This window comes from Eutrigla gurnardus (assembly GCF_963514095.1).
Source record: "Eutrigla gurnardus genome assembly, chromosome: 17".
Lineage (NCBI taxonomy): Eukaryota > Metazoa > Chordata > Actinopteri > Perciformes > Triglidae > Eutrigla > Eutrigla gurnardus.
The window spans coordinates 7,294,847-7,322,093 of record NC_139928.1 but is presented as its reverse complement, the minus strand read 5'-3'; the positions used below and the strand labels follow the sequence as shown (position 1 = coordinate 7,322,093).

Here is a 27,247-nt window from a genome sequence, read left to right as displayed (position 1 = left end):
CCCAGAACAAAATACCCCAGTTGCCAGGGGGAGCAGGCACTCATCTACACACAGATACTTTATTTATAGGTGGAGGAGATCAGAAAGAGGGCGGGTTCATGAGGTCATCTGTTTGCTTTATACAGTACTGGATGACAGTTCAGACAAACCACACACAAAAAAAAGAAAAAAGAATACTCTTTGATGCAGAAGTGTGGGGAATAAAGAACAGAGTCACACATTTCTCTTTCAAGACCTCCTTTTACTAGAAGTGAATGACTTTGGAGGCCAACATGTGTGAATGGTCGAGAATACCAAGAATTAGGCCAGCCATTGGAATAAATAAGTGAGTAGTATTAGTTACAGTGATGCCAAATCAGACAACAATCATCACAGGGTCTGCTTGTATAACTTTTAACACTATGCCTCAAGTTATTTCAATTTGTTTTGTTGGGTCTGGTCAGGGGTGCAGTTAAAAATATTTTGACCCGAACCGAATTTTGACCCGAACCGAACCGATTTATTATCTCACTAAACGCTGTAATCATGAGTTTATGGTCTCAATCGCTAATTCCCAGTCTTATTCAATACAGCACAATGTTCATTTAGTAAATCTTGGTCCATTTAGAATAAATATGCTTCAACAAACCAATGGGTGAAGTCACAGTGACTACATTGACTTCTTATGTCGTTTATGGATGGCAGATGGCAAAGATAGATAATACAAAAGATAATACAAATTGAGCCAGATTTACTGCATAACAACAGATTGAATTCCCCCAATAACGCAAGAAGGAGGTCAAATTTGTCATTTGTCATTGGATGACCTGCCATGACCTGTTTTAGCCAGTTAGTTAGTGTGATTGTTAACTGAATGGTATTAGCAAGACTCCTCTCAACTGTAACTGCAACATCCAGTTTTGTCTTTTTTTTTTTGTCTATTTGTTATGGTGAACGTGCTCACAAAATGAGCAGCTTCAGAGCAGGATTAGCATTTATTTAATTGTGTTTCTTACCCCTTCACCAATGAAAGTCTAATATTCACTCTCCTTTTTTGCACTGTTTTGGCCTCCACCTCCTGAAAAAGATCTGGTCGCTTTAACTGCTAAATGCTCCAGTATGTTCACCAGTAGTCGCTAACTTGGTCTATCTGCTATGTGGTGCTAGCTAGATAGTGTACCTCCGGTTATCTGAGCTTTTTTTGTTTATCCGGTTTACGAGAATCATACGACTGAACAATTATACTTGTATTTAAACACAAAATGTTCCAGTGGGGGGATAGGTTAATTGGTGACTCTAAATTGCCCGTAGGTGTGAATGTGAGAGTGAATGGTTGTCTGTCTCTACATGTCGGCCCTGTGATAGGCTGGCGGCCTGTCCAGGGTGTACCCTGCCTTCGCCCAATGACAGCTGGGATTGGCTCCAGCCCCCCCGCGACCCTAAATACAGGATAAGCGGTAGAAAATGGATGGATGGATGGATGTTCTAGTGGAACATTTCTAGGGTGATCTTAATCTTTATTTCAGCCTTCATACGGAACACGAAATCTGATCTCATTTAACCCCTCCAAAGCATTTAGAAGCGGGTCTGCTCTAAATCTCCAAGGGAGTAACAGACCACTAGCCACTGGGTCACCGCCCGTCCATAACATTGCAATTCCAAACTAGCCTTTGTCATCTGATGCAAATGTCGTCCTTGGTTGTCCTTACAAGGAGTCCATTCACATCTAACGCCAAAGGCCAGTCTTGAATGGAATTTGGGGTTAGAAGCTGCCGCCTGGATACACAGCCACTTGTGATCATATGATCAAATGACCACATTGCAGTCATGTGTCGACTCCTCAGCCACTCCCTGACCGTAAACTGGAAAATTTGGTTGAAATCGCCGAAGCTAGGAGCTTGGGTCAGGGGAGCTTCACCAGAGGTCACCTACAATGGAAACATATGAATATGCAGCTGAATGTGCACATGATGACGAGATTATTTTTGGCAGGAACCGTTTGGTTTTGATTATTCATAAAAAAAATCATTATGATCCCACCAAACAACATCATTTTTGGAATAGTTGAAGCTTTTCTGCAATGTAATCACAATTTAGCTCTCTATTGTTCATAATTTACATTAAATTTAATATTGACAAGTATCCAGCAAGAGGAAGATCTCTCAGTGGGTCAATCCACACTATTACAATAATAATGCTTCTGTTGTCTGATCTATTCAACGTCAAGAGGTAGACTTTCTCAGCAAAACACAACCTGACCTAAAAAAAAGTCCCAAAGCCCTACAATAAAGAAAGAGCCTGCTCTTCTTAATACTTGTTTCTCAGGGCAGTGATTAGGATGGGCAGTCACAAGTCTAAAAGTTATGTCAAGCTAAAATTCCCCCCTGGTTGATGTCCTTGAAGATCCACTCAAAAACAGCCCACACAGGCCACGCAAGCATCAAAGCCAAAATTAGAGTAATATTAGATCAGATTACATTACATTGGATCAGATGAAACTTTAATGATCTGCATGGAGAAACTGGGTCACTGCAGCAGACGAAAAAAGAATAGAAAGTAGAGAGTACTGAGGATAATAAAATAATGACATGGATGAACGCGGGGTGTAACAGTCGGTAGGCAAACAGACACGCAACGTCTCAGTCCTTCTCATACAGAGCTCCCATAGATCACAACAGAACTACAGACAGAATATGGATGGCATGGATACGCATCTTTGGTTGTTTACTCTACAGTTACAGAGCAGATGTGCAAATGTGCCGCAACAGCTGTTCATATATGTACACAAATGTGTAAAGACTGACAGGCAACCCCCTGCCCCAGTGATGTCCCGTGTTTTAAATGTTGCTACACAACATGTACCATAGCACAAGTCGGTGTTGTCTACCTTCTTACTCTCATCACAGCCAAATAGAGTGGGTGATGAGAAAATTGATACAGCAAGTATTGTTTATTCATAAACCAGACCGGATTATCAACCCCTGAAGCTCGCTTTTAATCTTCATTGATCTGTTTGTGCACTGCTGGTTTGATGACTGTGGGTTCTGTGGTAGGCATCGTCACCAAGAGAGCGTTGACAGCAAAAAACTGAGATTGCATGTAGACAATTTCTTATATGGCCAAATACTCAAGTGACCTCACTAAGGGACAACAACCTGGCCAGGGTTCCTGGTCTTTGTTTTAAAAGTTTTGGAAATTGCAGGTCAGTGTCCTTTTGAGCAGAAGACCATTGGGACGATAGGCCTATTAACTGGCCCTCAATTAAAAACAAAGAGAGTCCATCTCTGCAACCACAACAAGGTCCAACATAGTTCCTTGGCACGTAAATGATGATGGAACACAGCATGAATGAAAGAATATCCCTTTGGAGTGATGAAGTTGTGGCCCAAAACCTCTCGTGAACAATATGACAACATCTGAAAAAACCAGTGTGACTGATGCAAATAAAGTGAAGCCGATAAAAAGTTTGAGATTTTGTAGTTGAGGCGTGGTAAAGCTAGAGTGTGGGACTTGTAGAAATGCCTGATTAAAGCCCTCGCCAGACTAGTTCACATAATGCAGATTAAGCCTACCACGCCAGGGAAACCTCTGCATGTCTCAGTAAACCAGAGTTGAGTTGAGAACACAAGAAGAAAGGCGATTATTCTCAGAACCATAAGCATTCATTTAACTCCACATGACCTTGCTCACCCACTTACAGTCATTCATAGCTGTTTATTCCTGCTGTTTGGTTGCACACTATGTCAGTCTACCTGTACTACCTGTATTATCGAACACCTGGAAAGGCAGGAAGTGGGGAAAAGACAATGGTGCCAGTAGTAGCTAGAGCTAGCATCTAGTGTCTGGAGTGAATATTCTGGATAAAGGAAGAAACAAGGTGTTCAGAGGAAGGATTAGAAAACATTCAACATCTGCAGGCATGTCAACAGTATTTGTGTAATTCAAGTTCAAATATTATTTGGAATGACAGTCGCTGCCGGGAGACAAAAGTTTTGCACACACTATAAGGCATAATCTTCAAATTGGCCATTTGGGTATCATCTGTGCCATTCAAAATGTTTTTAGGTGACGATTGATTTTTTGATTTTGCTTACATGTAGAAAGTGATATAACTAGAAAATAGAACAGATTTTGGCTTTGTTTTGAAAAAAGCAATCTATCAGACCTCTGAGACATAGACCGACCACTAACCGATTGGTCTATTTGCCTTTAGGATGAGTGCAGTACCATGTTTTCACATTTTCACGTGGAAGGCTCAGTATCGGCTGTTCGATGCTGGAGTGAAAATGTTCCTCCATGCCATGCAAATGAATACACATGGCTGGAATCAACTGAAAAAATGATCAAGACACATAGTAGCCATCAGCAGTATATTGATATATCACATTTCTGATCACACTACAGCAAAGGACTGATAGCCGTGTAAAGTGAAGTTTATTCTTTCTCTTCGGCTGCTGGTTCAGTGACTTTTGGTTGTAGAGTGATGAGACGTACAACGTTAGAATCTGTGGACTCTCAGCTTTCATTGTGACGTATCATTTGTGCAGATAGCATGAAGTAGCAAAATCTCTAGCATTAATATCTGCACCTGCAACGTCAGCATGTTTGAGCTGTGTGCTGATTTAGTTGCTGGATGTTGGAAGTGCATGTCATTTTGGTTAAAATTGATATCCGTTTAGCCAAGCTTCTTCAGGATGTTACACAATGTTTAACATGTCTGGTGTTTGTTGGTGAGATGTGCAACAGGCCCGGTACCAGGGACACTTCAACTTCAGGCTGTTAATGCGTCAGCTCACTGTTGAAATTGAAGGATGGATGGATGGATATGTCAAATAAATGTAACCTTCCGACTATGGAAACTTTTAACAATGAGCCATCTGCACATCCTCTCCCTGGATGACAACAGGTATCAATTCCCACTATTTCCTTGGTGTCAAGCTGGTTCATCTTAGACCACTTTATAAGACTCTGGTCAGACTCGCCTCAATACTCTCACTGACAAAACCTACAATCAGGGGCATCTGGAGGACGTTCCAATGATGGTGCTCTGAATTGGAGCAGGCATCGTAAATTCTGACGTTTGAAGATCTGAGGCAGTTTGGGGCTTTAGAGTTGTGGGAAAAAAACAAAGAACTGTCTGTAGAGAAGCAATGCCACGCCAAAGCTATCTGGGTTATGAAAGCTAATTATAGCTAGCTTACTGACCTTCCAAGATGAGGGATGTTTTTGTAACTATACCTCCAAAGTGCCTGTTATTCACGATGTTGCTCACGATGACAAGCTGCTCCCCGAGTGCAAATGATTGATTTAAACCCACTTAAAGAGGTCACTAAATGGTTCTCGCCATGCTCTAAGGACACTTTGGTGGGAATAAGTTGTGCTGAGCTGGTTGGCTATGAATGCTTATGTCGGCCTGGATGTAAACATGGGGAGAGCCCTCCAATGTAAGACAGTAGGCATTATCCCATGTAGTAGATGAGTTAATCAATGCTATTTTGTTTTGTTTGGAGTTACAGCACTTTTGGCATGTTAAAAGCCCCATGTACAGATTCTCAAACTTTATGATTGCGGAGGTGAGACACACGCTTTCACTTTCTTGGCAATGCTCTTTTGGGAAAACTATTAGCACAAGCGCAAAGTACAAAAGGGTGTATGTAGGTACAAAAGGGTGTATGTAGGGTAAATATACAGTTAGTCAGAGGGTGTGGCAATTAACCCAGTTTTGCCCTGTTATATGTACACGAGATGCCGCGTGCTTGTTTTAGTTAAACTTGTGCTCAGGTCACATGCCCTGCTGTAAGCCTACCACTGTTGCAGCTGCTAAACAGCGGAGAAATAGTTTTTTGAGTTTCACAATCTCCATAATTTTCACCATCAGAATTTGTTAACATGTCCGATAACAGAAGGTAAATCTACAAGTGCCGTACCTTTTAAATATTTTCTCCTCGTTCAACCGGCTTAACCTGGATGTTGACTTTTTGGGCTTTTTTGGGCTTTTTTCTGTTCAAAAATCATTCAAATAAAATGTGTTCTGAGGGACTCAGAACACATTTTATTTTTTGCTTTTGGGAGCAAACCCAGAAACCACATTCAACAATTTTTAAATCCAGTTGCAGACATAACAGTTAAGTAACAGTTTATTTGGGAAGTGACAGAAATAAACAATTTCTTTGCCAGCTATAGTCGCCAACTTTGTTTGCCTGCCGTTTGGTGCTCAGCAGGTAGAGTACAGTGGGTTTATCATGGCCTTTTTTTTGCTGCCTGCTGCTTAGAAACAAACTGTGTTTTGACAGCTGTGAGACTGAACCAAACAGCAAATGTGCCATGAAACCAATAACAAGCTCAAAAAGACTAAAAACGCCTTCTTATCTGCAATGTTGGGTGTTAGATCTCTGTGGTTTCATCACCCCTTTCATATTTAACACCCGTATGATCCAGCGATATTAAATATAAACCGACTAACGCAGCTCAAATTGAGTTTTCAACAAGAAAGATAATCTGTTCTGAAAAACTCTGCGTATGAATCACATACAGATCATCCACATGAACTAATTTGCCGTGTTTCATTCACGCAACCTTGAACATGCTATGATAACACAATGTACTTTTCAGGAACATGTAGACTTGATGCAAACAGGTTCTGCGTCTTTCAGAAGCCTGCATGGCACAACAGTTCATGTGGTTGTATGCAGCTGTGGTTTGGCACGCTGCAGAGATATCTTCCTGCCGTGTTTATACTCTCCCTCATCCTCCACACAGTGCATAATGAAGGGGTGTGTGCGTGTGTGTGCGTGTGTGTGCGTGTGTGTGCATGTGTGTGCGTGTGTGTGCGTGTGTGTGTGTGAACTTGAATCATCTCAGCGGCGGTTAACCGATAACAAAATCCACAACATTATGAACAATATATACCTGGAATTAAGTTGGAATCAAATTGGTCCTGCAGTGCACTTTGCTTTTTTACCCATGTTCTCATTCCTGCAGTCTGTCATACGCATTAAGACATTATGTTTCAGACATTTTCCAGTCTAGCTGCAATCCAGCTTGACAGCAACTGTGTCAGCTACTAAAAAGTCATGCTTTGGTGTCAACGAGCAGGGGCTTCGCAGTGAGGGGCAGAATAGTCAAGGCAGAGACAACAATTACCTGAATAAGAAGACGCTCACATACATCTTTATTTGAATATTGTCGTCCATTCAGTACACGCTGAAACAGTCAATTAAATGGAAGTACAGACATCACATAACAATTCCCAGAATGCTCTGAACTGAACTGGAAGCAGAAACTCCCTTTTCAGACTTATCTCTAGCTATCTATAAAAAGGATAAAGTATGAAAAATCCCTCCAGTTCTGCAGCCAATGTTCTGTGTCTCTGGTGCACAGCTGCACTATCTGTTGTTCTTCCTCCATCCTGTGATGTGAGACTGATATCTATGACTACTCCCCACTACTTCTGCTTGAGCAGCTGTGGGACTCACAACCTCCTTGTTCTCTTCGCTTGTTTGTGTTTTCAATGGTGAAAAAGGCATCCCGGAATACGAGTGCAGAGGACGCTTCACTGTGTACATGTTACAGTGTTTTGGCTGACTCGGATATTTATCCCAACTCTTCAGCTGGTCAGTGGCGTCTGATACTGATGCACAAAATACCCTTAAATGGCTGTATGTGATCATTCATTCATTCATTCAGATTTCAATTCATTTAATTTGGCATACATTACTTTCAGTTTATTGCAGACTCTTATTTTGACATTTGTTTACTGAGCTAAAACAGGAAGTAGGAAGCCATTTTGCCCCACATTAGAAATACACTATATTGCCAAAAGTATTCACTCAGCCATCCAAATAATTGAAATCAGGTGTTCCAATCACTTCCATGGCCACAGGTGTATAAAAGCGAACACCTAGGCATGCAGACTGTTTCTACAAATCTGTGAAAGAATGGGTCTCTCTCAGGAGCTCAGTGAGTTCCAGCGTGGTACTGTGATAGGATGCCACTTGTGCAACAAGTCCAGTCGTGAAATGTCCTCGCTCCTAAATATTCCACAGTCAACTGTCAGTGTGATTATAACAAAGTGGAAGTGATTGGAACAACAGCAACTCAGCCAAGAAGTGGTAAAATGAAGGAGCGGGGTCAGCAGATGCTGAGGCACATAGAGCTCAGAGGTCACCAACTTTCTGCAGAGTCAATCACTACAGACCTCCAAACTTCATGTGGCCTTCAGATTAGCTCAAGAACAGCATAGAGAGCTTCATGGAATGGGTTTCCATGGCGATCAGCTGCATCCAAGCCATACATCATCAAGTGTAATGCAAAGCGTTGGATGCAGTGGTGTAAAGCACACCGCCACTGGACTCTAGAGCAGTGGAGACGTTCTCTGGAGTGACCAATCACGCTTCTCCATCTGGCAATCTGATGGACGAGTCTGGGTTTGGCAGTTGCCAGGAGAACAGTACTTGTTGTGCCACGTGGGGGGTTATGTATGAATGGGTGAATTTCAGTAATTCCTGTAAAGCGCTTTGGACAAAAGCGCTATATAAATTAGGCCATTTACCATTTTACGTGTAAAGTTTGATGGAGGGGGATTATGGTGTGGGGTTGTTTTTCAGGACCTGATGGGATGAATTAGAGTGGAGACTGAGAGCCAGGCCTTCCCATCCAACATCAGTGTGACCTCAGAAATACACTTCTAGAAGAATGGTCAAACATTCCCAAACACACTCCTAAACCTCATGGAAAGCCTTCCAGAAGAGTTGAAGCTGTTATAGCTGGACCGACGTCATATTAAACCCTATGGATTAAGAATGGGATGTCACTTAAATTCATATGTGAGTCAAGGCAGGTGAGCGGATCATTTTGGCAATATAGTGTATGTTAAAAACGGCAGACTGGTTAAAAATGCAGACGTCATTACGTCAGGGGAAATACATCCTGCCTGTTGATTCTCAAGCAGAAGCATTGCTTGTATGTATTTAATCTTTGTTCTGACTGAGTTAACTTTTAAACATATTGATTTCATGCTGTAAAAGTAATGTCTCGTCCCTTATCTGTATGGATTCAGTACAGTGCATAGAAAGAACTCCTGATTTCTTCATGTTCATGAATAGAGAGAGATTAGCTCACTGTTTGGTTGGAGTTGCTACACCTTGATGAGAACAGTACAGTCCGTGTAAACCCTCCCACGGCGTCCGTGGACAGCAAGCGCACACAAAGTTGCATGAAGTGGACGTCTGCGTGAGGCGGGTACGAGGGGGGGTGGATGGGTCAAACAAACACTGGACTTTCATCCGGAGACCTGTGTTCGTGCGAGGCTAACAGTAACGTCACGTGAGTCACTCGGTAGTGATGAGAGTTGCTAGTCAGTCAAGGTTAAGTCAACCTGACTAACCTTCGTGTTTTTGTTGCCTAGATCTAAGTCACTATGAAGATGGAATCTTATTTTGAAAGGACACTATGCATGTAATGTGCATGCCGACATATTAAACAGTAACGTGAGAGGGAAACCATGTGCGTAGCCAAGCGTCTGTATTCTGGGTCAGGAGTGAGAACGTGTTGCAACTTTAATAAACATGTATCGTCCGATTTCCTGCCTTTATTTGCATTTAAACAATGCAGTTTTCCATAAAGCATCTGCTGCTTACAGTGGTACATCATTTAGGCTATCCATTACGGTTCTCCGTCATGTTGGTGTCAGACATAATGTGGTGTTTAAAGCACAAACATCGACTCCTGCATGAAAGAAGTCAAACTAGCACCCTTTTACACACTTGGAGAGCGTCCAAGTCAAACATACAGTACGCAAAACCCGAGTTGATGTAAGGTGAGCGGACAGGCCCACACAAACCGCCTAGTGTCATTCGAGGTACTCTGTGGGTGACGGGAACGTTCAGAAACTACTGCCAGAAGACTTTGAAACCTTCCACTAATAATTTACCTGGAAGCTGTGATTCTGCCGTGAGAGTCAGTCCAGCAATATAACCCGATAAGAAATGGTATAAGTGAATGAGAGGCAGGTTACTACTTCTATCAAGTAGACAATTAACAGATGAAAGTGATGTTGTAACTTTGTTTTATAAACCATGCCGCATAACTTAGCTTCTCATTGCAGACCAAAGAAGTTATTTACAACATGTAGAGCAGTGACGGTTACCCCCCAGCCATGTCCATGTGGGTCCTATATGTTGGATGAAGGCTGTGTGGGTGCAGAGTGGGCGTGGCCTTAAGCCCCTGATGTGTTCGACTTGATGGGTCCCATAGGAAGCCCTTAAAGGCTGCAGGCCCCATTCAGTGGGGATTCAGGGGAAATGAGGGCCTAATGGGCATGGGTGTATTTGGGGTTTTAACATTTACATTAAAATTAACATTATCACACTAATAAATTAAGTAAAATGACTAATTGAACTTCTTTTTATTTTTTAAGACACACATCCAGATGTTTCACGGACGCTTGCAAGAACGCTTCGGAACTACTAAAACCACTTTGTGGTTTGTGTGTTGACGCTGGAGCATCTTTTTTTAGTTGTGCTGTAATGCAAATTTGTTCATGTTTGTCCAACTTATTTCTTTGTGATACTGTATTAAATAATGCCATGTGAAATAACACAACCAAATACAACAGTATGACAAAGTACATTGTGATACAGCTTTATGTTTTGCATCCCTTGTACTGCACACTCTGTATGTTTCTCAGTGTACTTTAACTAGTTTTACTGTGCCTACACACCCACATTGTAGTTACAGTGAACAGTTGCAGTGGCAGTAGAGGGCCCTGGGAATTGCGGTTCAGCAGTAATGACCTGCACTTCAATCACTGTTTTATATCCACATGCAGTCTGTTGACCGGAAAACATGTTACTGTTGCTGAATGACTACAAATGTGCTACTTGAATACTGTAATAGGCTACGTTTGAATTATTAACACCAATTTTGTGGTGCTATTGAGTGTGAAATGTCTTTCTCTACACGTACCCCATCTCTAAGCCAGTGCTGTGTAAGGTAGTGGGACAAACAGAAGCCCACATGTAGCCCAGGTGCCGCTAGAGGCTACAAATCGGTTGACCTTAGGTTTGGTCGAGTGTTTGCTCATGTGGGCTTTCAAGGTTTTCATAGTGCTGTTGCTTTGGGCCAAAATGGGTTATAAGCTCAATGTGGTATTCCTTGCTAAGGCCCATATGGGTCTTGCACAAATACCAACCGGGCCCTCGCTTGCAGCCCGGTCAAATCCTGCATTAAGCTTTTTGGGGCCGATGCGTCCACCAGCAGATATCTTTGAGCCTGGGGACCACACAAATGTGACTGGGCTAAAGACTGATAGGTGATGTTCACGAAATGTTTGAAAACACATACACATGCAAAACCTGTTTAATAAAAATAATAGATGAGAATACAAATCTATAAATGTGAACTAATATCACTATACATTCTATTTTATTTGATATATTTGTTAATATTCGTATAAATAGTTCACTGTGCCTTCGATAACTGGATTAAATATTTAAATTGACAATAATATTAAGCCTAACAACAAACCCTGCTCCTGGATCGCACACAGTAAGTTGGAGCAGTATGTTTCCTGCCCTGTAGGCATGTACCAGGCCTACAGTCAAAAAGAAAAAAGAAAAAAACTTGAGAGTTTGTAATAAGGGCGAGGCTTATTTTGTTCGGTTCCTGCCCGTGAGTCGGGTCTCTGATTCCCCGTAGCGATCCGCCGAAAGCGCTACAATTGTCAGTTCCGTCAGCGCGCCGTTGTTTGACGTTTTGTTTTCGACTCCATGTTGAAGTTTTTCTCTCTCTTTTTTTGTTGTTGTTGTTGTTTTATTTTTTGGCGTCCAGAGAGCAACAGACTCTCACTCTCGCAGCCGCATACACTGTAACAGCCCGCAACTCCACACGGATACGGTGCACACGCAGACACGCGCGCACAGCCCTCGCCTGATTTGCACCAGCGCGGGTCATTTCAGGTTAAACCCTGGCGCTGTGTCCCGCTCAGTGTAGCCGACGGAGATCGTCACCGGTTCCAGTTGAGGAGGAATGCACGGGTACCGGGACTCCTAATAATATTTGGATAGGAGCTTCGTCTTGCATATGCGGTATGTTTCATTTTTCTTTTGGAGGAGGGGGGGGGGGGGGGGTATTTCTGACAGACAGTCTAGCCAATGACAGCCTCTCCAAAACACACGGCTTGCCTGACAGTCTAACAGCTCCATGGCCGTACACTGGGCTTCCTTAGCCAAATGTTCATATCAATGTTTTTTTTTAAATCAGCACCAATGTGTCATTTTATGTCCTGCGGAGGCAACGAAAAAATGTTTGCCGAACTCCATCCAAAAATTCTGCAATTCAACGTTGCCTTGCTAGGCGGCAGACGGTTTGCACCTGGGTGAACAAGTCTCGTACCTTCCCAGAATAACTTGAGTCCAAATGACAATTCGGTGCACAAATACATGCAGCAAACTGTGCTGAATTGCTGTAATATTTCAACTTTACAATTCGTCAACACTGCCCCTTTTTACGCCCACGACGGTGCATTTTTCTTTCGGTCGGATTGAGAGAGCAGGACTTGATCGAAAAAGTTGAGGTTTTATGACAATATTTGGTCAATTTTATTCACGCCGAATTGAACACCGGGTCGTAATAGCTCAACACTCCACTTGAAAGTCGCGTCATCGGGCTCTTAAATGTAACAAAACAGCGAGAGAAGGTTAAATTGCGTGATATTTGGGTTGAGGCTCCGCGAGTGCGGGAGGACGGCACGTATCCGGGCTAGCTGTTGTGAAGACTTGAGGGAGTTGGTTTAGTTTAGTCGTTTTCACTCAAAGCCCGAGGCATCCGCCCGGTTTAAAGATAACACCCGTCTGCATGAAATAGGCTGATATGTTTTAATAACATGTGCTCAACTCGCTGTGACGGATGCAGCCGAACCTTTTTGCTTTCGTTTTTGGCAACACGAACTTCACTGAAACATCTGGCATGCAAAAAACAAAAGAACAGCAACACTTTCACAGTGCATTAGCGACCTTAAAGGTTTGTTGTTTTGTCTGTGTTGTTTGTCTAAGGGTTCAGGTTGAACGATTTGTTTGTGGGTGTAAAGTTGGCTGCAAACAACTGTCATTTTTTTTTTGTGTGTGTGTGTGTTTTTTTTTGTTGCCTCGCCGTAGTTTTTTGTAGTGTGATAGGTGACATGTTACCATTTGAGCACAGAATGATGCCTTCAAAGGCTGTCAGAAAATACACGAGTACTCGCGCATGAACGATACAGGAAGGTGACTGGGTGTTTTTTCTCCCCCCATCTCTCTCTCTCTCTCTCTCTCTCTCTCTCTCTCTCTCTCTCTCTCTCTCTCTCTCTCTCTCTATATATGTCGAGATCTGAGGTTTAGGGGGCGGTTGGCATATAAACTATTAGGCTACATCAGCCAACGTTACAAGTAAAATGTACACTATATATATAAGCACCTAGTAGAAAAATGACCAGAAATATGATTGCATATTATTATTATTATTATTATTATTATTATTATTATTATTATTATTATTAACATTTAAATATACAGATGGGTATTTAAGCTACATCAGTTTCTGATTTCATTGAGAAATAAACAAGATCATAACCTGTCATATCAAGTTTCTTTTTTCAGTAAAAGCAAATCACTATTGTTCCTACAAGATACATTTTGATATTGATGCACATTTTATTGGAGCGACTGTTGAATTATTCTACACGTTAAATGTAAAGCATAAATTAATGCTTTTGATAGATTGTTGATGCTGCCATTTTTTTAAATCAAAGCAGCACTGGAATGCATGACAGGGCACAATTACATCATGCAAAAAAAGGGGGAGTTTTCAAGGAGCCACTGAAGGCAGCATCAGTTCTCAGTTGAGGGTATTTAAGGTCGTCCAGCTGCCTATTCGGCACTGTGTTTGTGGGAGCTCGTGTATGGAAGTACACTCATGACAAAAGATTTAAGAGAGCACAAAACAAATATGAGCGCCACTCGGTCTGTGAGACAACCGAGTCAGAGTGTGCACATCCATGGATTTGTAAGAGCGGAGTTACATTCCTACGTGAGGGAGGAAGGAAACCTGAGCCTAACGGATGACTTGCGTACTTGGAGCCGTGTAGCTACATTAGAGCCAGCTACAGAGATTCACACACTCTCGCTTTTCACTCATCTTTTCAATTAACCCTAACCGTCAATCCTAATTTTTTTTGTTAACTTTGGATGGACACAAAGAGCAGTGTTTGGTGTCATTATCTTAACAATAAATATGCGTTAAAGCTAAATGACCGAGGAAAAAAAAATAAATTTCTTCATTAACTATTCCTAAGTTATTTTAAATTATTCCAATGTACTTTACCCAATGTCTCTTTCGATTGTGATTTTTATGGACCAAATGTAGATTTTTTTATCCTTAATTTTTTCTGTTTCTATTTCTAATTTCTTGCCTTCACATATGCAGGAAAGCAATCAGCACTTTGGCTTGTTTGTTGGAACTTGTTAGGCTGCGAGAAAGATGCCCCACCTCCGTGATGATAGTCGTAAAAACAAGTTCTGGCTAGCAGTGGCATGGGTAGCCTAATGTGGGTAAGGAGGCAGGATATTTTTAATCTAGGGTTACTGCACAGATTAAACGATAATTTCTAAATATTTGTTACACCCTCCTACTGTCGGTTGTACAAGTTTTAAAATTGGGCAGGAGAACAGCTTAAATTCTCTAATTTCACAATTATTTAATTTATTTATTGATTAATTTATTCAGGAGAGGACGACTCAAGTGTCTGCTTATACATCACACAACCCAATATGTATCCCACATAACAACGTAGCGCTACTTCGACCTGCAGCAGCGGTCCGATCACAAGTGGAAGCATCTGTGAGGATTTTGTGCAGCACCTAAACTGGTAAAGCTGGCTCTAACACATTGCGGCAAAAAGGTGAGGCTACTTAAACATGATGAGCGGTGGCAGGTTGTCCACCAGTATTGTACACGTTATTTATAGAGAAGTTGAACTGGGCGACGGTGGCAAAATCTTCTAGCAATGCAGTTTGTTTCTCCATGTATTTACTTGATGTATTTACTAAATGCATCGCGTCCATAGTATTTCTGCTCCAGTCGTCCCTACAATGATGCTGCCAGTTGAAATATTAATTTGAAGTTCAGTATTTTCGTCATGCAGGAGAGTTTTGGCCACAACCACTTCACTGTGACATGCGTTTCTCCACAGATAATTATACCAATATCTAATATCTAATAATATTATAGGAAACCATCAAAGCCGATTTTGATATTTTGGTAGAAAGAAAAGCCACGCAACGCTTCAAAAGTCCAAGGTGCCCGGAGAAGATTGGACGAGGCCCAGGCTAAGGCTGTTCCAACTAAACAAAGCTGGGGGGGGTCGCGAACCCCAACCTCGTCGTCCTGGGGGAGTCGTTACTGGAGAAGGTTGGGAACCATTTCACGCGAGTGTTGTGATGATTTCTCATGCGTTCCAGACCAAAAGATTTATTGAGGAAAATAACCGTCAAATGAATCTGCAATGATAATAATATTTCGTTTCGGCCCCGAAGGAGACAATATATTTGAAAATGTATTAAAATAAATAACAGATTGGTCTCAATATTGAGGGACTCTCAGGAATCAGGCACGCCACCCGATGGTTACATTCATTTCTCTTTTTATTCCCACAGACGATTCGAGTGAACTTTATATTTGAAGATATTTGGACATGTCTTAAAGGAATATCACAGGTGTGACAAAGAAATGCATTAATAGTGTCCAAACTTTTTCAAACTGTGATAATAAATAAAAACATAGCTGTGTCTTGGCTCAGTCAGTTAAGCTCCAAGTTGCATTGATCTACTGAAATATGTTAAAGTTAACAAGAGAGTGAATGTAAAACAAATAAATATGCAAAAACCTCACTTTAAAAAACGTGGGCAGTGCATTATATGCCAATGGTGCCATCCGATAAACATCTCGTTCTGAAACATGCAACTGCTATTACTGTAATCTGTATCCACGGTGGTTCATAAAGATTTGAATGACTTATTAGCACATAATAAAATCTGGCCCTCCATTTAAATGCAGTCATCTTGAGCTTTCTAACCGACTGACTGAGAAATTAATTTGTAAAAATGGCCGTGATGAAAATTCATGTGAATTTTAAAATGGAGCAATAAAAATTAATGTGAAGTGAGAAATGGAGAGCTAAATTATCAGGTGATTTGATTAATTTAAAGCAGATAACAAATGGAGCCATGTTTCATCATTTCCTCCATTTTTTATTATTCAAAAAACAAAATTGCAATTGGTCGTTGTAGGAAAGTGGCCTCGTAGGTGGGAGTAACAATAGTTCATTGGAAGTAAAGGGAAGTGGTAACCATTGAATTGGGTTGAATTGATTTGATAAACTTGACAGGTTATTTGAAAATGTATAAATACTCTGATGATTATTCACAACACCCGACAAATTTTTGTTGCTTCTGCCCAAAACGCCAACCAAAAACCACCAGCTAGCTCGGGCATGCTAACGTTGGCTAGCTCGATCGGTTTGCTGATTTTGGCGGGAAGTAACGAATGACAGCTGGGTGTTGTGGATGATCAGCGACAGACTCGACTATCAGCAGCAACTCTGTTTCAAATACAAAAGTTTATCAAATTAATTGACAGTTATTTTTCAATGCACATACATTTTTCACTTCCATCATTCATTTGTAAGCATCTTCATCATTTCCCCTTCAATTATTTTTGTGCCTCCGACCCTTGAGGCCACTCTGCTTGAATGATAAATGGTGACATTGCGTTGTGAATGATGAATGCACGACGGGGAAAATGATGAAACATTTAAAGTAATGAAATCACTTGACAAGTTATTGCGCCATTTTTCATTCCACCTCCTTTTTTCAATCCACGTGCATGGTCATTACCTGACATTTTTATCAATTAATGTTTGTTCCTCCCACAGTACCTTTGATGTGCGCTTAATCCACACTGAAGCCAAGACCACAGGGGACTACTTTTTAACATGTCACATCCATAGTGCATCGCGTTGGGCATGTTAACGCATGAAATCATGCCAGCGGCTGTGTCCCACTTGTTTTAAACCATCCATGTGCAGCAGCGTTGCAGATGGATTTCCGCTCCAAAATCTGCAAATCTAACATTAGGTCGCATCTCTAAAGTGTGTAAGACATGTGGAGTAGAGGCCGTCACGGAAGCAGACTTGGGACGAGACTTGTTGCACCTGCGGATGGTTTGTGACGCGCGATGCAAAGGGAGTCGTTGCCCTAATTGTTTTTTTTTTTATGCAACAGTTGCTGTTTTTTGTAGGCGTTTCTGACATCACACTTATATAAATATTCAGCAGAATGAGAAAGTATTCAAACTGCTTACCAGAAGCTATTGGTGCGATTTCAAAGAACTCTACACTACTGTGAAGTGACTTTTCCACCTGGTGCTGTAGTTTATGAAGCCGTCGGCTAAGTAAGTCGGCGATTGTGTGTTTGCATGCGAGTGCAGGCAGACATGCTCGTAGTTGCACGGGCTTCATTTATCGCTCTTCAAGGAGAATCCTGAAACATTCCACAGCGAACGATATCTGGTATGAATTTACTTTGTGGTCTTTGCCAATAAAGCGTGCTGAATTGTTTGTCCATATTGGAATCGATTGTAACGGTGTTGTACTTGGAAGAGTTCGAAGGCACCAACTTGTAGTCACATTTGAGAGGCTTTTTTTACGATTACTGGATTGTGGCCCAACAAATGAACTCCTTAGAGCGGAAAAGCCGAAAGGTGAGAATGAGTCAGCGTGGGGTGTCTGTGCACTTCTAATGGAGGTCAGCTAGCCAACCTTGTTTGCTCGCTTGTTTATAGAGTGATGTTACGTCAGTGCACAAGATATGGATGATTAATGATCCTGCCATTCCTCCACATGTCGTCTCTTTCTGCCTTTGTTGTGTGCAAAACATTACTGCAAAACAACAGCTTTCCACCACTTAAAGCATAAAAGACATTTGAATTACGTTTTTAATTATTGAACTAACTTGTATCATTTGACTCCCGGGATAATCTCCTGGGATAGTAAGAACTTTTTTCCAGTTTTTAAAAAGTTTTTTTCAGCTTCCGAGTGTTTCTCCTCCAGATTTCATCAATGAATATATTTTTTTAAAAGGGGAATCGGAGATCTAGACTTCAGGAGCACCTTTTAGAAACGGTTAGATCTTCTGTGGCTCTGGAGGAGCTGAGCTGAAGTGATAGCATCGCATAGCATTTGAGGAAAAAAGACGTACACATGAGTTCTAATGAAAATACCCTAGAGTTGCATCATGGGACATGTAGTGTCCAGACTAGAGGTCAGGAGTTGGTCTCCGCCACATGGATTCTGATGACTTTTTAAAGGCCGTCTCTTGTGAGTTCTAGGAGTACAACACTTAATCACTTTAGGAAGCAGCCTAGCAGATCGTCTCAATAATCACATGCAGTACTGCGAGCTAATGAGCTGACGGGAGACCGCTGTGCAAGCCACAAAGATATTATTAGAAATAATCAAAATGGCACTCTATATAATGAAGTCTAGTGCAAGACTACCGCCAACAACAGCAAACAATTACTACAAAGTTGATTCATCACTGCTCTTAGGTGCGTTTCTAGCCAGACCTGAGTGGAAATTCATTCTGGGAGAAAAGGAATATTGCAATATTGCAACAACAAAAAAGTTTGGCGAGGTGGAGAAGTTATCTTGATGGACATACAATGTTGCAAAGTGAATAAATAAAAAAATCTGTCATGTTAACATGTTGTGCAACACTTGGACAGAAACTTACTTCTGACACAGTTTGAACAAACGCTATCCAAGATCATAAGTTGCAGAGCTGAATGTATCGGCCTATATTGGAATATTTCTCTTCTTCGTATACAGAACCTGTTCTGGTTTTGGACTAAAAACATAAATAAATCATGTCCGGTTCTGTTGATCCATAAATGGGTTAAAACTATAGTGATTGACTCTTTAATCCATAGGACTCTGAGTCTCTATAGTAAACTTGTAACCAAAGTTCCCACACAACAAACAGCATTGTGAACTACGTTTCAAGGGAAGCTGAGTTTGTCGTTCGCAAAAAAACACAGGACTTTCACCCGGAAGTGGGAAGTATTGTTGACATACGAGTATTTTTATTGTGTTTTTGTTTTGTTTTAGTTTCATTCGAAGCCAAATTGAGATGTTTTTTTGTTTGTTTCACAAAACCACGTAAGGTTTTGTTGCCTAAACCTTGTGTTGTTCTTTGAATGTGTTTCAAACTGCAAAAAAAAAGTTTCCCGAGAAACATATTTGAGAATGCAGTTTAGTTGGTATGGGAACATATTTCTGAGTAGAACTAACTGATATCAGTTCTCTGAGTGTAATCGGCCACCTAAAAGCTTTATAAAACGTTATTGTTTTAACTGACTTCACATCTGCCGTGTTTGGTTAACCCAAAAACAGGTCAAAAGCTAAACTTCTAATAAATCCATCCGTATATGATTCAGAAAAAAAAGCCTCTGTACCGACTCCGTGTACTCCATCAGTTCAATAAATAAAGTGTGTGACAGTGATCACATATAATCATAATAATTAATCATTCTTGTACAACACGCCTCCTTTCGTCCTGTCTCTACCTGTTAGTCAATATCCATGACATGTGGCTGATCTGCAGCCTGATAATAGGCCTCCTCATAATGCTTTTAATGCTTTGTGAGCTCGTAGTGACACTGAAGAACATCGGAAGCATTAAAGCGCCGCATAAACCTTTTTTGGCCCGGGTCACGATGAAGCCAAAACCGTCCAATCGAGACATGTCTGATTTTCTGCTCAGCTATGAACCTTCCAGAGCTCTCCGATGGTCTGGGGCAGGTCTGCTCTGTGTCCGCAGAGTCAGAAGTTTTTATGCACCATTAATCTGGAAAAAACTGCCAGAAAACTTAAGGTCTGCCTCAAATCTCTTTTTAATCAAGACTGAAGACTTTTCTGTTTGCTGTTGCCTTTCAGTAAACACAATTTATGAATTCCTTATACTGCACTTTAGCTTGTATTTCCTTGATATTCTCGGTTTTATTTTGTATTTGTATTTGATGTGCTTGTTATGTGTTCCTCTCCAATGTGTTTAATGGTTTATGCAAAGCACTTTGAATAACCTTGTTGAAAGGTGCTATACAAATAAACTCGGCTTGCCTTTAATGGGGTCCGTAGACAGATGCAGCATGTCGGGCTGATGATTCAGACTAGTTGACGTGGCTGCCTTATGAGAATGCATTATGTTATTAATCAGTACGCAATCCCAGCCATGAAGCCTTGCTAGGAACAGATCTGTATACTCAAAATGTGATGTCATGATATGAAGTGATTTGAGGAGCTCAGTATCAGCCGTTCTACAAGTCCTAACATGGTGCTGTCTTCTTCGTACCTGATAATTCAGATATTTCAGACACACAGGGCCCAATTATTTGAAATCCATACGTCTGCTGTTTATTTCAATCTCCATTAGAGATTCAAATTTTGAGCTCAAGGTTACACACTGAGCCTTTCAAACACCTGAAACCTCATCCGCGTGAACCCTCTTTCAACCGATGGCTTGTTGTGGATCTTCACTTTTTCCGGCAGTTCTGTTCTGTTGTTTTATTTCTGTCATATTAGCTCCAGTTTCATCCTCGTGCCAACGTCTGCAACGTCCTCTGCCTCGCCACACAGCCGTAGTGAAATGAGGCCGCTCGCCTGCGTTTTGTCCAGGAATGCTGGATGCAACCCACGCAGCCTGTTGCACCAGGTTGTGTGTAAGCTCATGCTTGAACTGGTTACAACAGAGGATTTTACAAAATGAAAACTGCTTGCGGCGCGCAAACTTGTTCTTGCGTCCAGATTATTCACACTCAGTCACTTCCAGGTGGAACTGCTGCGTAGTAAAAGGGAACTGAAACCAAAAGAAATGCTAAGATTGAAAAGTAAAAGAGGTGACACAGAGTATGGCCAACATATCTGATCCGTCACATTTAACGATATAATCTCAATTAACACACACACACATACACAAAAAATATATATTCTATCATGCTGATAACAGCCGCACTGGAGCTGGATTTATTTCTCAGAGGAGGGTGGTGTGATGGTAACAACCGCCGCGCTGGTCTGTGATTTTTAATTTGTTTTTCGTCTGACACATGGGTTTTCATTTTTCACCCACGACCCAGTGATAATTACCACCTCCTGTTTTATCTGTGCTCTGGCTGGTCCAGTGGATATTTAAGTCACGCTAGTTCAAGAATGCTTTTGGCCGATCTGATCGATGCTAACCTGCTACCAGCAGTAAATGGGCATTTTGATCTGTTTATTGAGGGAACCAGCGTGACGCTAACTTCTGGGTTCGACCTCTACACGCTCAACATAACAACAGATATAATGACACATCTGCGATAATCTCCCCTGGAAGTGTGACTCACGCAGAATGATATCAATACATGTTAGATAACTATGTTTAGATTTGACGGATTGATGATTTTGTGAAATGGTACCTTTTTTTAATTTTTATTGTTTAACTCAAATGAGCCTCGTGCTGTATCTTTTCCCACATCTCTTCTACGACACCCTGGGGAGCCTCTGAGCTTTCCTGTTTGTCTTAGGCCGTATGTCCATGTCTATTACAGACTATATCCTGTCATTTGCCAAAGAGTGTAAATGCCTTCAGCAAGGATGAGTTTAATTGCAGATGAGCACGGCAAATGTTTCGTTCTTCACCTCCGCTCGTCGTTTTAATTATGTCCAAATGGGCCTAATGGGACGGTAGAAATAACCTTTATTAGGTGGCGTGCCTGTAATTTACTTCCTCTTGTCATTCTAAGCTGCATACATTTACCAAAGTTCCAACATTTGTGGTTCTTCGTGAGAGGTTTACAGATTTGTCGTTTTTATTCTGGCTTGGGAGGGGCTTCAGTTAGAAATTGAGCGGATTTCACATACTTCCAAGCACCAATCAGGATTTAGCAAACTTGAATCCAAATATGGCAGCAGTTGTGAGGTTATTTCCTTATGGTGCCAGTTTTCAAAGTCTCAGACTGTGATCCTCCCCTCAGACAAAGCTTGCTTAGTTGCCCGTGGGATCATGATTTTGTTATTTCATTCCCAAAATACTTTTGAGACTAATAATTGCTGTTTGACATAACTTCAGAGTGCTTCCAAGGCATTGATTGTTTGTTTATATATATATATATATATATATATATATATATATATATATATATATATAAAAAACCAGATGAGGGTTATTGTCTAAAGGATAATGTCGTCAAAAGCTGTTCTTTGTAAGATGCACACTCCCAACCGTCCTGCAAATGTGAAAGCGCTGCTCTCCTCCACTCATGTCCGAGGTCGCAGCAGCGGTGGTTACCGCCGAGCCACGCTTTGTCGCTCCACCAGGGCTCACACTGAATGCTTTGACAGGAGCTTTCTCCATTCTGCTCTAACTATATGGAATGGCCTTAACCCTGCTGTCCCCGGAGACATCGCATCGCGTAGCATTCGTGCCTTCAAGAAAAGATCGAATGAACACGAGATTTACATTTACATTTAGGTCATTTAGCAGACGATCTTGAATCTCAAGGACTTCAGATTGAACAAATAAGCTTTGTATACTGTATTTCCAGGTTGCTGCAGATTAGCTTTAGGCTCTTTGAATGAGGTTCATGAAGCTTGTAACTTATAAAACAGCCTTTAGAAAGTGATAATAAATAAACAGTGTGTGAAATTTTAATAAAGCCCAGTAGATTCTTCGCCCACTTGCCCGACCTGTTATTGTTGGACCCCAAATGCTCCACTGTGTTATATACCAAGCTCTTCATAGTTCATGATCTTATTTTACTGTCATCCTACCAACGAGGGAACACGCAGTTCTCTTACCAACATATTCAACGAGGACAACGTTCCCCTAGAATAAACTACAGCTGTCACAGCAAAATGTTAACGTATTTCTCTCAACCCGACCGATAAAGGATTTTGAAGGCCGATACCGATACAAATGTTTGTTGATTTAAAAATCTGATATTCCGCTATATCGGCCGATATTTTCTTTATTTCAGAAACGCGTGACAAAACATTATTTGTTATTTGTAGTTATTTATAAGTCTTCACAAAAATACGGAACCGAGGAACATCAAAATATATTAAAGTTCTGATAAATAAAATGTATAAAAATACAAACTTAAGATATAAAACTTAAAGTCCTTTGAACAAAAACACAATAACAACAACAACCAAACACAAAGTTACCAGTATTAAAAGACTTGGTAAGCTTCATAAATATAACTTCCAACAAGACAAATTCTGTTAAATTCTATGAGAGTCCGTTTTTATTTTATTTTTAAAATATTAATTTATCGGCCATTATAAATGCAGATACCGATAGTTTGGAAAATGCCTAATATCGGCCGATAATATCGGCCCGCCGATAGATCGGTCGGGCTCTAATTAAGTCATCTGAAAAACATTTTGTGTTTAATGAAATTAGGCAGAGCACAAGAGTAAATCATTTTTCAAAATGACCTGATGGAGACCCCTTAATATTCTGTTTCTACACTTTTTGTACCGCTTTGGAAAGGCCTGCCACAAAAGTGTCATCGGGTACAATCAGTCAGTCTGAGTTTGAGAATGTCCTTTCATGCTTTTAGGTTGTAGAAAGTCATCTTTACAATTCAATATTGTTTCCTATGAAGGGTTTGTAACGCTTTGTACTGAACAAAACGCTGCTCAACCAAAGTCACGACTGAAAGGACAGAAAGAGACAAAGATCCCTCCGAGCAACAGGTGAATAATGGAAGGAATCACCCGTCATTAGGAAATTAAATTGGAAGCTTAGCATTAAAACGGTTGCAGATTTTTTAAAGAGGGAACTGGTCCTGTTTCGGGGTCAAGCAGACAATAATGCCTGTAAAAAGCTGGAATATTACGTTTCTTTAGGGAATCCCCCCCAGAGAAATAGACGGTTGGTGTTATTGGAATTGGATCGTATCAGCTGAACATACTACAGGCCGACAAATTGGAGTTAAACCTATTCAATCTGACTACTGAGGAGATGGCAGAGGACCAAAAGTGAAACTGCTTCGCAAAATATTTTGAGCCCCGTTGCAGCTCTGCGGTTGAATGATGATCTCGGGTCATCGGAGAACAAATTGGAAGGTCCAGCAGGATTCTCCCGTTATGCAACACTGTGGGGACGTGGACCAAAGTGGAAGCTTGAATCATTTCATTCTTCTTTTTGGGGCCAAAAAGTATTTCAATTGTTAATACATTTGAAGTTGATTTCGGCGCTGACATGACAGCTGATCCTAGACGTTTGAGCGGTAGCGTAAGTGGACAAGAAAGTCATTCGACACAAGTCCCCGTCTGCAGTATGGAAACTGTGATAGTGAAGGCGGGCGGTGTAATGTTTGGCCGGCTCTTCAACACTGTAGTCTGTAGCTGTCAGAAACGGCTTTGGCCTGTCAACGCACCATTCATTAATTCTCTCCCCTGACTGAGTTACCTCAGCAGTGGAGGATGAATTGAGCGTTTGCCGCTCTGCTGAATTCAACCTCGTCATCTGATCACCGCCGCAAGGGGTCGTTTGCATCTCTGAAACCCGGGACACGAAATCTACCGCCACGAAGACGCAACAACCAGAACTCTTTATACAAAAAAAACCTGGTAATAAGCGGGACACTGACGTCAATGTAAACTTATTCACACGGCCATTCTGTGCTTTTTGAAAAGCTTAGTAAAGAAGACAACTTTCATTTAAAAAGTAAGCGGTAGACTCTTTTCATTTCTCCCTTGACCTTCCCTGTCAGAGTGGCAGCGCATGTCAAAGTCAACCAGGCCACTCGTGAAAGAGTGACAATACAGCAATTAACATTCCAGCTACGACTAAAGGTCTTTCATGAGAGCCACTGAATGGAAAACATTCTGAAAGGTGTTATTTTGATAGGAAGCACAAAAACCATAGAAGCGGTTTTGAGGTGATCTCTGCAGTAACCTCGGAATGCCTTGCAGTATTTAGTATCTTTTTTTTTAATGTTTTCGGAGCATGTTTCAGAGGCCAGAAGTCAAACCACAAGGACTTCTTGTATATGGTTAAATCATCCACTGTCCTGTCCTTAACTTCCCTATTTTTAATCACGAACATGCAGGCTGAACCCCAGAAACAAGTCGGTGGGAGTCCTGCTGCTGCTGGGGCCTCTCGATCATGATAAGGGCTTCAGTTAAATGCCAAAAAATGACTACGGTTGCTGCAGGGTTTTCTTTTTTCACTGTCGTCGACTAAAGTTGAAACTGATAAGACGATATTTGTGTGCCATCCACAAACACACTCAACCTTTTTAAAATTAAGTTAACTGCTTTACAGTCAATGTCTTCAGAAGCTTTACATGTCGAGTGTCGTAAACTGAGCCGATTCTTCCTTGAAGTCGGGCTCCGAGGCATTTATTGGCGAGCCCTGATCCTCAGTTCAAGATGCAACTTTTCAGCCCGGTCATTCAAGGACACTCAAACTTGAATCCATGCCAGCTCTGCCGTTGCTCAGCGCCTCAATGCCTCGGCCAATTGTGCTCTTCCTGTCTGAGGCCGTGTGCCCTGCAGCAGGGTTTCTCCTCTGGTCTCTCTGCATTCGGCTCTGATATCCGCAGTCCTGACCAGAGTCCCGGTCCTGGTCCAACCATGCACCGTCACGCTGCCGCATGCTCCAAAGCAAGAAACATGTCATTCAGTGCAACGTTGAGTGCTTATTGGCGTTTCCCAAGTGTAGTATTCAGTATTTAGGACCACAGCAGTCGTTTGACAATATTATCATGTGCAGTTTAGTGGCAATTTCTACGACTTTCTCTGTCTGTCATTACTGTTAGTTCTGCCATTACTGCTCGCATTACATGAATCATTTCTATTGACTATGTTGTCATTTTTGACATTGTTCCCTCCCTGAGGTTTCTTTCTTTCTTCTTTTTTTTTTATCTGTTTAAAGGGGTTTTTTTTCGAGAGGTTTTCCTGGTTTGATGACGGGTCAGAGGACAGAGGATGTTGTACAGATTGTGATTAGAGCTATATAAATAAAATGATACGGATCAAATAAGTCAATCCCCGTAGAATTATTGCAATCATTCAGCTGCACAAAGAACATTAAGTTGGCCATGTTCTGTGGCCAAACAAAAGCTGCAGCTAATGTTGGTTCAGAGCTAGCCTCTACAGCTTCTACAGCCTCCGCACACTGCATACCTGCTCAGCACCAAACAGCAGACGGACACATTTAGCATCTGGCCAACATAGTGGGGCATTTCGCTTCCCAGGAGTTTAAACCAAACTAGGGTGATTTAAATTCTGGTTGGAGGGCTAACGGATGATTCTTAAAATGATGTTCTTTAGCCATCTGTGGGCCTTGAATCGGTGTTGGAAAGAATTCTGATGGTGAAGGTTTAACGGCTTAAATGGACAAACATTTGTTCTAACTGTAATAAAAGCCAGAGAACTGGAGCCGAACCGAGGTAGAAGGAGGACTTCACTCTTTTTCAAGACATTTACTGCATTGCACAGCAGTTGGCCCTTGTAAGCACCAAGTTACTGACAGTATCTATATGGAACCTACGCCCTGTATAAAGATAAATACAATATATTACTTCAGCGTGTGCAGCCTGGCTGCAGGGCACGGAAACATTTCTGGATACTTCCCAGAGAAAACATCAAGTTATCATATAACAAGATGCTTTGTCTTCTAATCTGTAACAGAAGGTGTCTACATGTGTCTCTTTTGTTATTCAATGGGAAAGAAAACAGACTCACGTTTGAGGGTGGTTTTGGCGATGCTTCCTTGATGTCCATTCCTCTGTTGATTCACTCAAACCTCATCATTCAAAAAAAGACTCTAGACACTAAATCTGATTGGCTTTTTATTGTAAGAATTGTTTGGCTGGAGAAATCTCCCCCAAGCACTATTTCAAACCTTTCTGCCAGTGTTGTTCGACGGGAGGCATTTTCAAATGCACTTTGGTTGACCTCGATTGCAGATGTGCTTCCTGTGCGTACGCCAGATGTTGAAAGAGGCTTCAGAGCAAAAGCCACAAAAGGGCTTCTAAAAAGTGAAGTGACAGATACCGAGCGATAGAAACTAGGAATCCAGACCATGAGACCATATGGGAAAGATAAAGATGGAAAATTACAAAAATCATGGTTTTCGATCTTCATTCCAGTTTTGCTTATTTATTCCGGTTGGTATTGACTCCTTTG

General features: G+C 41.4%; 1 protein-coding gene across 3 annotated transcripts in view; it reads left to right on the top strand.

The window, feature by feature from the left end:
* The first annotated feature begins 11,664 nt into the window (after positions 1–11,664).
* Positions 11,665–27,247, top strand: part of thrb (thyroid hormone receptor beta) — a 92,571-nt gene continuing 76,988 nt past the window's right edge. Inside the window, exon 1 of one of the 3 annotated variants that reach the window (XM_084032210.1) lies at positions 11,665–12,065. The gene's annotated coding sequence lies outside the window, so the exon portion shown is untranslated. The remainder of the gene's footprint in view (positions 12,066–27,247) is intronic. The other 2 variants (XM_084032209.1, XM_084032211.1) reach the window with 2 other exon arrangements.